Source organism: Lonchura striata, chromosome 5 (genome assembly GCF_050655825.1).
Source record: "Lonchura striata isolate lonStrDom1 chromosome 5, ASM5065582v1, whole genome shotgun sequence".
NCBI classification, from domain to species: Eukaryota; Metazoa; Chordata; class Aves; order Passeriformes; family Estrildidae; genus Lonchura; species Lonchura striata.
In genome coordinates this window covers 40,145,118-40,159,562 of record NC_140707.1, presented here as the reverse complement: position 1 = coordinate 40,159,562, position 14,445 = coordinate 40,145,118, and the positions used below count along the sequence as shown (strand labels likewise).

The 14,445-nt window shown below is 43.9% G+C and overlaps 1 protein-coding gene across 31 annotated transcripts in view; it reads left to right on the top strand.

The window, feature by feature from the left end:
- Positions 1 to 14,445, top strand: part of SUSD6 (sushi domain containing 6) — a 90,635-nt gene that overhangs the window by 10,719 nt on the left and 65,471 nt on the right. For 11 of the 31 annotated variants that reach the window (XM_077784107.2, XM_085582019.1, XM_085582043.1 and 8 more), the window contains exons 1-2: positions 1,737 to 1,860; positions 8,799 to 8,892. The gene's annotated coding sequence lies outside the window, so the exon portion shown is untranslated. The other 20 variants (XM_021540761.4, XM_085582020.1, XM_085582044.1 and 17 more) reach the window with 7 other exon arrangements.

Genomic DNA, 14,445 nt, shown 5'->3' with positions numbered 1-14,445 from the left:
GTGTATCTGAGGCCTCAAAGGAAGAATATAGTGGTTTTTATTACGGTTTGATACAGTTACAAAGAGAAATATGTAAGAATGAAAATTATGGCATAGAAATGAAAAGTATAGCATAGAAATAAAAGGATCTCTACAAGTTAAAAAAAGTTGAACTGGTTGAAGCCAAAAATGTGATGAATAAGCCCCTAGTGAAAGGTCATTTTAGTGATAATTTGCCAGGAATTGCATCTTTTTCTGTGCATTAATGCCATGAGCAGAGGGAGTACTGTGGCGGCTTCCTCACAGCTCTTTTATTTCAGAGGTGCAAAGTTTTCTGAACTTTTCCTTCAGGACGGTAGCAGTAATTGATCAAAGCATAGCAAAACAAAGGCCAATATTTTCACTCTATGCCTTCCACCTTTGCATCTGAGATGTCACAAAAAGAACAGCTGTGTGAATCAGCAGGTTTGTGTGCAGCTCTAGCTCCCACTCTTCCTTCCTGCCTTTGGGCATGTCTTCTAGATGATGTAGTTTTTCCCTGCTTCTTGAAGTTCTTACAAGGGGAGTAATTATAGGGAATGTTTTGTGATGTATCATATTCATTTCCTACATCTGATGAAATGATGGTAAGCCATTGGTAAACTATAATCTGTTATGAGCATTTATTATGAATGATCACCGTACTATTGCAGAAAAATAGATAAACTTCCCTTCACCTTTCCAGTGGAACTACATATGGTTCTTTCCCTATATAAGAGGGAGAACAGCTCACTCTCCACAGAAAAACATGAATAATGTAGCAGAACCATAGAAGGCAGGTGTTAATTGAAGCAATAGAAAAGAAAGCAAAGCAAGGAATCCTTCCTTAATTCCCTGAAGGCACTTTTGGGTACAGGAGTGTTGTCTTGGGAGTAGCCGTACAAAGCAGATGAAGAGAGAGGAGGTGGCAAGGTGTAAACATCCCCTACACCTGTGAGCATGAGTGAGACCTCCTGCGACAGCCCAGCCTTGGACCTTCCAGCCAGCAGTCTGCTGGTGCTGCACAGCAGGACGGGCCCAGCTGTGGCTTGTGCTACCAGAGTGTCACCAGCGGAGAGACGAAGGGCGTGCCAGCAGGGCAGCTGGTGGGACAGGGCAAGGAACGGGCTGGCAGGACGTGCCCGCTGCAAGAGCATGGCACGGCTTCGGTGCCGCGGTGGCAAGTTCGCAGTAGCGCGCCCATGGCCGAGTCTCCGCACTGCCCGAGCTCTGCGGCGGCTCCGCAGCCGCCACAAGGGCGAGGGGCGCCCCCACCGTGCGCTGCCCCTCGCCCGGCGAGAAGGGGCTGTGCAATACCGCTGCCCCTGCTGCTGCCGAGCCGCCTCTGCTCCGGCACAGAGCGGCACGAGGCCGAAGGGGGCTCCAGCTCCGCTCCCAGCCGTTGTTCCCCCGTGCCGTGCCACAGCGGGCGCCACGTGTCCCGTGCAGCCGCACGCCGCCCCGCGGAGAGGCGAGGAGGCTCGGCGCGCTCCCGCCGGCTCCCAGCCGCGGCCCTGGCTGGCTGCGGCGGGGCGGGGCTGGGCTCGGCGGGGCTGGGCTGGGCTCGGCTGGGCTCGGCTGGGCTCCGCCCCTCGGCGGCGGCGGCGGCTGGGGCCGCGCCGCAGCGCCCCCCTCCGGCCGCGCCCCTTCGCGCGGCTCCTTTAAGGGCTGCCCCGCCCCGCCCCGCCCCGCGCGCCGCCGGGCCCGGCCGGCGGGGCGGGGCGGGGCCTGGCGCGCGGCGGCGGCCGGGGCGTTGGGCGGGCGAGACGCCGGGGCGGCCGGGGCGCGCGGCCGCCGACCTGCAGCGCCAGCCGCACCGCCGCCCCAGCCCGCCCGCTGAGCACCGCCCGCTGAGCCCGCCCGGTGAGCCCGCCCGGTGAGCATCCACCGCCGCCACCGCGGCGGGAGGAGGGCGCGCACCCGAGGGGCCGCCGGGGCGCGGGGCGGGGGCAGCGGGTTGGTTGCGGCGGGGCGCCGAGCCGGGCCCGCTGCCGGGAGCGGGGAGCGAGCGCCGGGCGGGGGCCGGGAGCCGGAAGGTGTCGGCGGCGCTGCCCCGGCGGCCCGCGCGGGGAGCGCTGCCCGGGCGCGGCCCCGCGCGGAGCTCGCGGTGCTCGGGGCTGCGGCGGGAGTCCTTCCCCGCCGCGCTGCCGGCCGCCTGCCTTACATAATGTCACCTGTGGTACCTGCGGCTCCCCGTGTCACCGCGGCGGGTGGCCGGTGGTGACGGCAGAGCCGGGCTTTCTCTGAGGTCGGCGGTCTGAAAAGGGTGTTTGTCCTCGGGCGTGAGCATTCGCTTGGTGCGGGGTGAACCTCTAAGATTTAAAACCCCTAAGTAACAGTGGATGAGCGTTCACCGCGGTCTTCTCTTTTTCCTTTCGTAGAGCTTTTGGGTGCGTAGGGAGACACAGGGAAAGTGGTGTCTGAGATGAAGGTGGTAGTGGAGGCATTGCTGCGGACAATTCAACGTGAGAAACTTTGTGTTTGTTCGGTTTTCATCTTTGCTTTCTTCTTTGTGGTGCCTTAACACTGCCCAGAGGTCAGAGCTTCCCTAGCAGCTGCCTTTACACGTGTGCAGTGCTTAGGCTGAGCCTCTACATGTGCGTGAAACAAATCTGTGGTAAATCCCCTGTGGAAGACCTGGAACTCAAAAATAGCCGTGCTAGGCTTCTCAGAACCGACAAGCAATAATTATTCTAATATCTCTAAGATTGGGTAAAGGATGAAAAAATACCATAATAAATTGTTCTTATTTCTAATCTGCTAATGGAAATAGTGATACAGTTTTTCAGCTTTGTAGTGTTCTTTTAAGGAGATTAATGCAAATACAGTAGTTTCAAGTGGGCGTATTCTCGAGGGGGTTACATTATTGTGCGGAATAGACAGGATCTCAGTGTAGTTACAGTAACACAGATTTTTTTTGAGTGGAAGGAGATGACTGGAAGTAAATATATAAATTAAAAATATTCTGAAGTAGTCAAGAACTAAACTGAGCTGATGGGCAGAGAAGATCTTGCACTTGCCTGTTTGCGCTTCCTAGTGGCTTTTTGTGCGTGTTCCCATAAAAGCTATTATGTAATGGTGCTTCTCTTGGCAGGAATCTATTGTCACCGTAATTCCTGAGGTTTCTGGAGCGATGCAGCTCGTTCAGAAGTGTCCTGGTCAGAACAATGGGAAGAAAAGTTCCTAAGAGGAAGTGTTTAACCTCTTTAATTTCCCATGCAGTAGGACTAAGCTCAAGACATCTGGATCTTTTCCAGAGTATCTTTACCGTCCTCTGTTGTTCAGCTTGTCTTTCTCCTAGGCTGCACTATAGCTGTCAGGCACCAGATAGCTGTTTACATCTGCATCAGAGCTGGGAAAACATTGACTCTCTCTTTTAATAATATTTATTATGCTTCTTTTTTTAGTGGTTTTTTTTTTTTCTTTTCCCCTCTGAACAGATGCAAAAGTGATATAGTTAGAGCACTTAACTGTTACTTAGACAAGAAAGAAACTTGAGATAATGGACAAAGGGAACTCTCCCAGTTCTCATCTCTAGTTTGAACTTGTCTGTATACATCAAAGGGAGGCAAAACGCCTAAGCAGAGAAGGAATTTACATATTAAATACCAGTGCTCTAAGGATCGGTGCTCTTTCTGGTGTCTGTAGTTTATCGTTGATTTCATCCACTTCTTCTTCAGGTGTCTGCCATAAATCTCTTTGCAAGTCTGCCTCCTTCTTTTCATGACATGCCTTTTTTGGGGGTATATATTGATGAAGAGAGAATAAATCTTTCTGTTGTGTAATTTGGTGGGCAGTTGTGGCACTGGCAGCTTTACAGATCATACTTTAGTCTTTGTAACTTTCATGTTGTTTCTGGTAGTAATTCTCCTAGCAAAACTTTGAGAAATAACTACTTTTTATTTTTTGCAATTTCATCTTCCCTCTTACTTTGGCTTGTCCTGTTATTTAAATGAGTGTTTTATGGATGACTAGACAAGACAGTACCATCTGAAAGTAGGAATGTATGTGTCTTTAAGGGCCACTGGGTGAAGGATGTGCTTGAAAGACCTGCAACTTAACTAGATTTTAAGACTGAAGGTCACTGTAGAGCAAAGTAGCACATGATAAGTGAGTCATAACCTCCTCTTGGACAAGTTATTGTCAAAACCCAGATGCCCCTATATCCTCTGTAAAGGCAGATTACTCTCTGAAGTATGGGTCTGGGAAAGTACTAATCTCGAGGCAGAAATTTCCCAACCACAAGTGTTGCTGAGACTTTGGCTCTGTCCCCTTCTCTCTCTGCTTGTCATGCAAATTGACCACCTGTAGATTTTGAAGGGGACCCAATGTCCTTGAATTGTGCAGTGCTCCATGTCTCTGCTGAAACAGTTTCCACAGAGTTATCAGCAGTTTATATTTAGTGCAGCATGTGAAGGTGGACTGAAATGGCTGCTTGAGCACAGCTGCCTGGGTAGTCAGCAAGTAATGGTAACTGGAGTCACTAAATGTGTGTCCTGCCTGCAGTGTAGTGGTTTCAGTGGAATTGGTTCTGTCTTAGGGTCAGGGTTGTTTTCTGCTGCTCCTGCCTCGAGAATTGTTACGACTCTCACCAAGAGCAGCCTGCCATGGTCTTAACCTCAGCTGTGCAGCAGCATCCTTACTGTAGATTTGGGTTTCTGTGACTGTTCCTGTTGTGTCACTTCTGCTTTTTATCGATGCACTTGCTCACACCACAGCCACCTACTGCTGTGCTGCCCAAATGCGCCTCTTGCTTGTTCTGCTTTTGTGAGCAAACAGATGTAACTTGCTGGCCTCTGTCAGTCCAGGAAGGTTGGATGTTGTACTCGGGGGTCTGTGTCAGGCCACTGCTGTTGTAATTTTTTTTCCCTTTTAAAAGTTGCATCTCTTTTTGCTTGCCTGAGATACTTCTGGAGAAGCCTATTATCTATGAACAACTGCATGAAAGGACAGTAGCTTGGAAACCTTGCTCCAAATTTTCCTGGACTGTGTCCTTTTTTGCATTCTGCTTGATACAGGGACTCCCTGCAGCTCCTCTCCCCTCTGAGCCACTTGTTGGCTGCTGTAACCAGCTGATCCCAGCTGATCAGGCTTAGCTGGGAGAGGCATCTTTCACTGGCAGGGTTGGTCCCACAACCTGTTTGCCTGAAAGACTCAGAAGGAGGGAGGAGAGGCAGGGATTGAATTCTGCTTTAGGAATATGTAAATAGAAACATGAAGGCATTTCCTAGAACAGGGAATGGGAAAAATTAACCCATATATACCAAAGGTATTGTGGTATTACTTACAGTAGATTTCCTCTGCCAAAATACAGTAGTCTGTAATTATATCTAGTTTCATGACAAGTGTCGTGTCCTTAGAAATGCCATCATTCATGTTTAATTTCTTGTCATTAAGTTACCCTGGGTACAAATAGAATGATTTCAGATGTAACAATTTGACCTCCAACACAGAGTGTTGCAGTTGGGAACAGGTAGATTATTCCAGTGAAGCATTCTGTGTCTTTTTAAGCCCATCTGTGTAATTTATCTGACTTTGCTGGTCTGTAGTTAATAGAGATGGTATTTTCCCTGACTCTGCTAGAAGTCTTTTAGAAGTTTATGCAGCTGCAAAAATTGATTTTGACTTTAATCAGTAGAAATACTTCTTATAAGTGTCAGGAAGTGAACTTCTGTATGTACCAGAAAAAATTTTCATCTGCCATTCGTATGCTGGCTATTTTGTTACTGAGCAGGGGCAGCTACTACTCACTCACTGGAAGCTTAGTGCTCTCACGTGGCTTACTACATGATGCAGTCTGCAAAGTCTGTTTTCAGACTAAGTGTAGTGATGCTAATAAGAGATCAGTGAAAGCCTGGCCTGTTTGCTTGCTTATTTATTTATTATTTTAAATATTTTTGAGGAAGCTCACACTGAAGAGCTGCAGGACGAGGAGTTAGAGGTGTAAAACCCCTACGTCTTTCCCACTGTCTCAGTTGTTCCCCAGCTTCTGTGTTGAACAGTGGGCAGGCTCCAAAAGTAGAGTGTACATGGAGAACTTTCCCTGCAGCACAAGGGATCTATGTGTCTCATGTCACTCTGGTGATTCCCTGAGGGGGACTGCTAGCATGGCAACCAGCCAACCAGCAGTAAATATAAGTGAGTGTTGAGTGGAATGGGTTGGTCATCACTGCTGTGGTAACCTTGTAACAAGGCAAAGTACAACTTTTGGAACTGGTTGAGCAGAGTCAAGGGAAATTGGCCACTGGAATCACTTTCTTGTGGTAAATAAAACATCAGTCATATTTGTGCTACATAATACAATGGCTTTCATTTTTACAGTGTACACTTGCCATAGGAGTAGCTTCATTGTAGGCAATTGAACTTTGCGGGGCTGAAATGTGCATCATTTTAACCTCATGATCAGAAGTTAACAAGCTTCAATACTGTGTCTCTGTTCATAGCTCCCTTAGCTTACACTTCAAAATTGCCAGGACCATTTGGAAAACTTCAAAGCCATTTACATTTTTCCTCAACTAATTTTCCTCATAGTTTATAATATTGCTGTGCTTCACTGCTGTTCCTGTTTTTTCCTTGCATTGCTTTAATGGGATTTTGTAGTAAAATGAGTGGGAATTGCAAGAATTTCTGATCAAAACCAAATTTACAGCTGGTTTGGTGATGAAGATAGAAAAGAAATTACGTTGGTATACTAGATCTCTTTCTGCTGGACTTTTAGGGGTACCTAAGTTTTAAGAGGGAAACTGTGCTGATAACTTGGTCTTTAAAAAAATGAGCCAAAAACCAAAACCAAAAACCAAAACCAAACAACATCCTTCCCAACCCCTCAATTCCTATAAGTGAGCTTGAGAATGATGTTCTTACTTTCTATAAAAATGCATATCTTTCAATAGCTAGACTTGCAATGTGATTTTTAACAATAGCTGTTAAAGGCTGCTTGCTTTGACAGGAGCTGTAGTTTGTATGTGTAGTGTTAAACCCATAGATTACTGAAAGGCTTGAATGTCTTCAACCTATTTATGCTCTTTGGGTTTTCTTTTCTCTGTAAATAACTTCTTAAAAGTCTTCAAGGACAATATATTAGAGCAGCTCCCACTAATATAGTTTTATTGATCCCCTTTGGGTATTGGAGCCCATTTGTGCTAACCACTCTCAAAAGGCATTTTATTGTTAGACCCAGGTTCTCTAATGTTAATTAAAACACCTCCCCCCACCCCTCCCTTAAAGGGAAGTGCATACTGGGTATGTGTTGCTCTCTAATGAGCTGAAAGCCAGCTGATGTTCAGTGAAGACAATAGTAAGTTATCATTCTCTGATGTGTATGGATTCATTATGTTTGAAAGCTAGGACAGAAACTGCCTCTAAAATACCCTGTATAGGTTATCCTTTGGTGTTGATGCGCAGACTTGAGGAGAATCTCTTCTGTGCCAAAACACCAGCATGGGAGGGTGATTGACATATCTGCTTTTCAAGAGGAGTGTCAGAATTGCAGAGCATTGCTCAGAGGGTATGAAAGCTTCACTTCTCCATCTGCCGTCACATATGCCACTGGCGAGCCAGTGGCCATATGTGCGATCATCCTGAAAGCTTTAAAGCCAGCTTCTCTCAAAGGGCTCCTCACTCCTTTTCAAAGTCCAAAAAGGGTATGCTGCTTGCTTCAGGAAAGGGAGGGTCCTGTTTTCCCCTAAGGAAAATTGAGTAGTATGTCTTTATAAGCTAAAGCACTATTGCAGTGAGCCGCATGATCCTGAAATGCTGCGGACTCCTTCTGTGATGTGCAACAAAAGCACACTGGAGACTCATTGCAAGCTTTGCCCTGGTATATGAGTAGACTACCAAACCTTACAAACTTACTAACAGATTAATTAAAAATAATTTCATGGGTATGGGGAGCAAGGTTCTAAGGTCAGGGTTTGTGTCTTTTCGTAAGCATATCAGATGTGAAGAGCAGTTTGCTAGGTTTACTTTCATTTCATTAGCTGTGAGAACCTTCATCTCAAGTCTGTTTGTGGTTTCCTGTCTTGCAGGGCATGCACACTTCTGCAACATAAAAAGTTGACATTTAAATGTGACAATGAAATGTTTAGCAACAAAAGATATCTTTAAGCAGGCTGGACAAAAATTCCTTTCAGCTGCATAGCTTTTGCTCTCACTTGGATGACCAGTTTTCCCAGTTCTGTTTGTTGTTGTGCTTCCCAAAGTGGAGAAGGTTGTCTTATTAATAACCATCTTTTTAAGTATTGGAATTTTTAGTAGTAATACTGAATAAAAAGGGTATATACAGTGATGAAACAATGAAACATACCTGTGAATTTTGGCACTGTAGAAATAAATTTCTGTTATGCTTATCTGGAAAGTATGCAGTATTTGCAATAACTGAAAGTGCATGTGTGTATCTGATGGCTGGACTTGATGCAGTTTTAATATGTGTATTTTGGGATAACTTTTGGGACATTTCTGTCCCGCTGAAAAAAACTCCATCAAGCAAATTTGAGTGCTGCTGAAAAATGTTTTTGGTAACACTCTGCTACACTTGAAACTGTTCTCTTCTTATCCTTGAGATTTTTAAATGGAATGTGTGAGGATAGTTTGCATATTCTTTGATTTTGAGTAACTTGTGTAGTATATCTCAGATCCAGATCTGAATTCTGTGAGTAACGTCTGTACCTGAAGCATAGCTGTGTGCCTTTGTCCTAAAAACATAATAAAACTACTTCTACTCCTCAAGCCTCCTGCTCTTTTATGTGACAGAGTGCCATTCTTAGTACTTACAGGGCTAATACCTACTTTTTTTTGTGCAGTTCCAGGTGTGTGAATCAACTTATCATCACTGAATCATCAGTTTAATCTTGCTAACTTGACAACCTGTTGTATGCCAGCCTGTGTCAATACCAGGTAAGATGAAAGCTGATGCTATTACTTTGTTTTTCCTGTGTTTTTGCTTTTAAAAATTGCATTTTGTCCAAATGCCATAATTCTTCTGTAAACTGGAGGCAGAATGTGCTGCCTTCCATGTTCTCATCCTGCAGTGAGACAGCCACTTGTATTAGCACGTCTAGCTTTTGAAACAGGAAGTATTCTAAAATGTTCTTAGGTTCTGACTCATTTGTAGCCATGCCTTAGCATTTTTCTTGACTCCTGTTAATCTGGTTTTTGTGGTGTTCAGATACCAAAAGCTGTGTTTAACTTGTATTCTTCACTCCCTTACCGCTCCCTGATTTTGCTGAAGAAACTACTGAAGTTCTTCCTGCCTTCCAGAGTTAATCATGCATGATAAGTCACCTGTGCTATCTGACCTTTTCTCTTGAAGAAAAAATAGGTTTGGTTTTGCTTTGATTTTTTCCCTTACCTGCTCCCAAACAAAACTTACCACAGAAGGATTTTACTTGTGTATTGGTTATTTGATGTTTTAGTTGTGAGAAGCTACCCAAATATGTCTTTCAGAGAATTAAACATAAAGCTGTTATTTGGACTTCATCCTTTTATCCCCATTTAGAGAAGGGATGTAGATTGCAGGGGGTGAAGTGGGGAAGAAATCCCTGTAATGCTTTCAAGAAGGTTATTATCCTGGCTCTAGGGGAGTCCTAGTGCAGACAAACTAATGTGAGCCTTTGTTCTGATGCTAATCAAGATAGGGATAATTCTTCTGACTACACCCTCTTCCCCTCAGAACCCTCTAGCTTTGATAAGGCATTAAGCTTCTTTGCTACCTCTCTTTTTTCAGTGCCTACCTGATGTCCTTGTTTTCTGTAACTGCTACCTTGAGTGCAAAGTTTCAAGTTTTAAGAAGGCCTCATTAGAAATGATTACTTAAATATTATGAGATTCTTTGGATGCTCCTGGGTGGTACTTGTACACTTCAATTTAATAGATACCTTGGTGGCTATGTGTGTGTATTTATTTTTTGAATCATTAAGTAAGAAAACCCAACTCTTTGTTGATGCCAGACGCATTGGATTGGATGCAGTGGCATCTTTTGGTACATGTTGGGACATGTAACTGAAATTCAGGAGGTATTTTTCATTCTGTCTCTTCTTGGCCAGAGCAAACAAGTGTTGTTTCTCAGATGCTTTTAAGGATTCCTTAAGAAACTAACTTCTGATCCCTAGTCCAAAGGGCTCTGTAAGTTTTCTAGAGGGAATGTGTGTACAGCCTAGGTAATGTTTTGGTTTATGCCAGTAATCTGCTCTCAGCCTAAACATAATCTGCACAGCATCAGAGATAAGCTTGAAACCTAAGTATATAGTGAAATATGACTCTGCCTGTGATGTAATACAGAATATAGTGCCTCTTCACCACATCTATTTGTGACAATGGGGAAAGGATGGTGGTGGAAATATGTTTATGTCTCATGTGAAATGCTTGCATCAGACAGAGCTGTTAAAAAATGTCATGCAAATCAAGAAGAAGAGGGAAGAAGTGTTCATAGTTAGCCTCTTTAGCCTTTCCGTGGCAGTAAGAAGCTGATGAGAAGCTCATCCTTGTGCTTCTAAAAGCATGTCTGCTAATATAGCAGTGCTGTTAGTGAGAGTGGGCTCTCTGAGGATCGATGGTGGCAATCCTCCATGGATAATCTGTCCTGGGTCTGGCTGGGCTGGCCTTCTGGTGGATTTGTGAGGGAGTCTGCAGTCTTTCGCTAGTGACTGTTTGGGTGGTTTGAAGCCCTTTTTGATATCAGTACAGAACAGAGGGATGGGAAGGATTTAGACAAGTTAAAGATCTCCCCTAGAAGACAGGGACTGTGTATGTGTGCACAGCTAGTGTGAGCATATTGGTACAATGCTCTCATGTTTCATTTGGGTGGAGTAATTTTCCTTAAGGCAGAATTGGAGAAGTCCTGCAGTGATGATGTAAAAGTTTGATTTTTTTGCAAATGGCACAATTTTTGCTTGTGTAGACATAGAATATCTAGATAAGCTGAGCCCAAAAACATGTGTGAAAAGGTAATGAGTCAGAAGGAGAAGGGCTCCATCTGAAGATGCTCAGCTGAGGTGACTGACTTGCTGCCAGTGACTATGCACAGATGCAGGGTGTACATTTCAAAATAATCCAGCCTGGCTCCTTGATGCAAGCCTGCATAGAAACATTAGGTGTGGGAAGGGGTTTATCAGCACTTCTAAACAGTGTTGTTTTTTAAGATTGATTCTGCTGACAATATCCTGAAGAGACCAGATGAGGTATGTTTTATGTGGGTTAAATTATGGGCTAGGTGTAACTGGCTTTGCCTAGTGCTATTAACCCAACAATTGTTAAATCCCAGGAAATGCTCATTTTCAGAGAGATAGCTTTTACAACCTGAAAATAAAACCTGGAAGATGTATGTGGTGTTGGTTTTATCTTTTCTTTACCCTTGATTTGCATATGCAGGGCATTTCCTGCAAATGAGTGGCCTGTACTTAGTTATTTATATTCTGTCACTTTTCAAAATCCTGCTCATTTTTGTGATTTGAAACAAAGTAAGTTGATCTGTGTTATCTTGGTTGACATGGGTACCTGTGTGCAGTGTTTTCCACCATCTCCAGCTGGGCATCTTACAGAGTGATGTGCATGCTGCAGGCTTTCCAGGCATTGTTCCAGACAAGCCTTTCTGAATTTGAGATATGTAATGAGATTTATTTATATTATCTGATGTACTTGGTGTCAAGCAACCATACTTGCTAAAGCAAGCTGGTATTTTATAGTCCTCTTGTGTTGTGCATTTAATTGCTGCATAACTGATTCCTTCTGTGTCAAGCATACATTGATTTTGGGGTTTTATGCCAACATCGATTTTGGAGGTTTTTATACCATTTGTTTAACAGGCTTCCAGTACATAGGGAAATTTTGCACCCTCTTTCTCCTTCAAGTAGTACTGTTGAAAGAAAATACAGTGCTGTGTCTTAACAAGAGCTTGTCTATATCCTAAACTCTATGAAAATACAGCTTGGCACTGTCAAGGTACTCAGAGAAGTTAAAGGCAGCACTTTCTTCCCTTTCAGCAGCTCACACGGACTGTTCAATTTGTTTAATTGCCATAAGTGGTGAATTTTATAGGATGGATATACTAACAGAGGGCTTTTTTGTCTTCCATGCCATGAAGATTAATATTAAATGTAAAATCAGTAAATTTTATCTACATGTTTTTTCCTCTAGGACTCACAATTACTTTAGTCTTTTTTGTCATTGACTTCTTCTTGTTCTTGGCTATGGAGCCAAAAACATTATATATGATGATGGTAGAATTGTGTATAAATGTAGTAGGCAGTCTGTTTTTCAAATTGAAAAAAAAAAAAAAAATTGAGTGTAAGTGAGGTTCAGGAGGACAGTGAGATATTTGAAGGAGGCTTTTTGAAGCTGGCTTAATACTTTAGTATACCGAGATTATCCCATGAGTTTAGTAGAGTTACTTCAGAGTGGCACCATGAAGGTGATTGCTGTTATACCCTCACCTGATGTTGGAAAAGACTATTGCAGAGACCCTCTCCCCTTTTGGCCAAGGGAAGTAAAACAAGATAGTTGCACCCAGAGTATATGGAATGCCTTGAGGAGTGTGATGCTTTGCCTGCTAGCCAGGAATGGGATACTGAGAAAGGTATTTGACTTGGACTCTTGTGAGAACAGAGACTCTGGGGGCTGAGGCTCTATTGGTGTCTCAGGAAAAATACCCATGAGGTTAGGAGAGTTGATTAGTGTAGGCAGTATTAATGCAAGCTTTGTATAGTGCCATGAATGTTGTGTAGCTGCTGCCTGGCTTCTCTGTGAGCTTCCTGCCTTTCAAAACATCTGCAGGAAATGGCACAGATAATTAGATGAGCTTGTTTTGATCACTTGTGGATTTTTGCACACCTCTAACATGTGCAATTTTTGAGGGTAGATCAGTTTCCTCAGTAAATATCTGTCTGTGATCAAGGTGTAATCTACAGTGTGCTAAGCAGTGCTCCCAAGAACACAAACCCCAGTCAAAGGCCAGTAACATGTGATGGAGGAAGGTAAGGGGGAAAAAAAGGCATGTAAAAATGTAACTAAATAAAACTGAAATAACCTGTTTGTTTTATGTCACCTTACTCTTAAGATGATGGTGATATGCGTACATTTGCGAAGACAAACCTTGCAACAATCTACCAGTCTCCTGGTGTCCAGGAGCTAGTTCTTGGAATGCAGTGATGTTCATTAACTTCCTGTGAGGAAGAATTAGCATTTGACTGTAGATTTTTGCCTTTAGGCTATGTTTGGCAACGTAAGTTTTAGGTAAATTTAGTCCACTTTGCTTTTTATTGGTATTAAAAGCTTAAGTCCCATTCATTCTCCTTGGCCTTCCTATGATGAAGACATTGCTGGGGTGAGCCTTGCACTTGGTAACTTGTCTGTGTTCTATAGGTAAATCTGTAGTAAAGGATGGGCTCATTTGACGTCTTCTGGAAGAAGAGCTAAAATAGCTCAAGTACATAAGCAAAAGTTCATTGAGTAAAAATTATATGCTTCCACAGTTAATGGCTGTTTCCAGTGCAATAGGGTGTAACATGTGGCTGCTGCGTGCCTTGTACTGATGCATGCCTGTGTGTGACTTCATAATGTTGTGGTTTTCCCAGTGTGTAAGGCTGTAAGGTTGCCAGGCTTTCAGCTGCTGGTGTAGGGTTATGCCAGCCATACCTGGCACACGGGAAAGAGGTGTCATTGTAGGCGTGCAGGTCACAGGCAGCCGCAGAGAGGAAAAGTGTTTAGGTGCTGCTGCTGATTTCTTTCTGCAGTAGCTCTGAGCTAGACGTTACCTCCTTTTGCATCAAACAGGAGTGCTTCCTCACCAGACGTCATTGGGCAGGAAAGCTGAAATACTTGGTGTTCCAAAAATAAAAATCCTGTTGCTCTGGGGTTTCTTAATGGCTCATGAGCAGACTATGTAAAGGGACTTGGTCAACTGGAAATTGCTATCTTTGCAGAAATTTCTCTATATTTGTTTGTGTAAGATTGTGAAAAAGTTTGGAGGGTGAAATGTTACTTTACTTTTCAGATCACAGTGTGCTCATAGACAAACGTGTGGTTATTTTGATGTCCCACAGAAAACATCTGGCCTTTCAAAATTTGAAGGCTTGGCTATGCTGCTGCTTTTCTTCTCCGTGCTACATGAGGTGATAAGCAACCAAGCTGTCCTGTATCTAAAGTTCAGACCTTGGCAGAGCAGCTGGGTGGCATTGCTTATACCTGAAGCTTCTTTTAATTTGCAGGGGGAAAAAATCCTTTAATTATTGGGTAGGTGACAAATACACAGATCAAAGGGAGACTTTTGAGGCAAAGCTTGGCTTATAAGGTAGAAATAATCATGGCTCTTGTAATGAAGTTTAATGTTGGCATTACAGAACTGAGGACAGACTTGGGAAAAGACAATGTAAAAGTCTTTTGTCTGTCCTGTGATATATTAGCCTTGTCCCCTTGACCTCCTTATCCTTGGCAGAGGTCAGATGCCATGTGCAG